Here is a 1,675-nt window from a genome sequence, read left to right as displayed (position 1 = left end):
TCTTTCTTTTTAAAAGAAAACCTTCTCAGGATTTTGGGCACGCATGCCCACACATGCACCCAGTATGATCTCCTTTCTTTTTAAAAGAAAACCTTCTTTCTTAAAATTTTGAAAGAATTATTTTCTTTAACTTTATTTATTTATTTATTTTTCATTTGACCAGAGATGGGTAGAGGGAGAGCAAGAGAGAAAGCGAGAAAGCAAGCCACCAGGTCCTGGACTCAAGCCACAGTCAACCATGTGGGAGTTCAGAACACTTAACCACCATACTGCCTGCCAGCCCCAAAACTTAAAAAAAAAGAATTATTTACTTAATCTTGCTAATTATTATGATGAAGATTTAATTTGAGAGAGAGAGAGAGAGAGAGAAAGTAAGTCAGCAGGACTCAAACCATCATCAGCTTTGTGGGAGTCCAGCACCTTAACCACCACACCACCTACTGGCCCCATCTGGCATGATTATCAAGGTGTGAGCTAGGTCCAGAACTTGAACCATGGTGGACCATATGGGAAGCCAGTGCTTTAACTATCACACCACCTGCTGTCCCCTTGGGTACATGTTCTGAACCCCTCAACAGCATCCAGCAGCCGCCAATCAGAAGGGCAGTCCCCAGCACTCCAGACGTGTCTGGCCAGGGCCGAAGGACTGAGCAGTCCTTCTGCGGGTGTGACACAAAGTCAACACAAGCAGCTGACCGGAAAAGCATTCTGAGACCACCTGGGCCATTGCTCACACTGCCCCGCCCTCTCTCGTTCTGAGGAAACGCCCAGAGAAGATCCATTCTTTCCTTCAGCCTTGTACTGGGTCCAGGGCCTCGGGCCAGCAGGTTTTCTCATCCAGAGGACACTCGAAGGTTCCTGTCTTGCACCTGGATGGTGAGAGCAACTTCTCACTGATTTCTCCATCTCCAGCCCTCCCCTAACTTGCTAGCTCTATCCTTCTGTAAATGGTCACTTACCTCTAGCCATTTTTTGCCACTCTCACCCCAACTTCACATGCAAATCACCTCTTGGCCCCTGGCTGCCCCTTGTCCTCTATTCCCAACTGTTCATTCTTCATATAGCAGCCCGAGTGGTCTTCCTGAAAATACATACCAGATCTATGACTCTGTTGCTCAAACCCTCCTCTTGCTTCCTTTGGCACCAGAATTAGAGCAGCTGCCCTTCACACTGGCCTAGGAGGCCCTGTGCCTTCTGGCTCTTTCCCACACTCCCGGTTCATGTGCTCCCACCCCACCTGGGGTCCCCCTGGATCTCTGCCCTCCTTTGTCCTCACCAGGGCATCCTCCCCTGAGTAGGGTTTTGCACATGCTGGTCAGAATTCCCGTCTGAAATTCTTTTTCCCTGGGTCTCACCCTCCAGGACTCAGCTTCACTCTCTTCCTCCCTGGGCACATCCCGTCATCCCCCCCTTCCTTGAAGATCTTTCCCTCCACCCTCATTGTTTAGCACCGTCACAGTACTGGGTTTTCTTCATTCATTGCATTTTGTCTTTTGGGTCCCTCTAGTTCATGCACACATTGATTCCATTGATAACACTGAGAACTGTCCCAGGTGCTGGAGACGCAGCAGGGAACCACATGGACCAGAACCGTCTCTGTCTGTTGCCCACGGGGTTGGCAGAGAAGGGGGTGCAGCAAATATTTGTTAAAAGAATCTGTTGTTCCATTAATGTG

Source organism: Tupaia chinensis, unplaced genomic scaffold, assembly GCF_000334495.1.
Source record: "Tupaia chinensis unplaced genomic scaffold, TupChi_1.0 Scaffold000290_1, whole genome shotgun sequence".
Classification (NCBI taxonomy): Eukaryota; Metazoa; Chordata; class Mammalia; order Scandentia; family Tupaiidae; genus Tupaia; species Tupaia belangeri.
Note: the sequence above shows the minus strand (reverse complement) of the source record.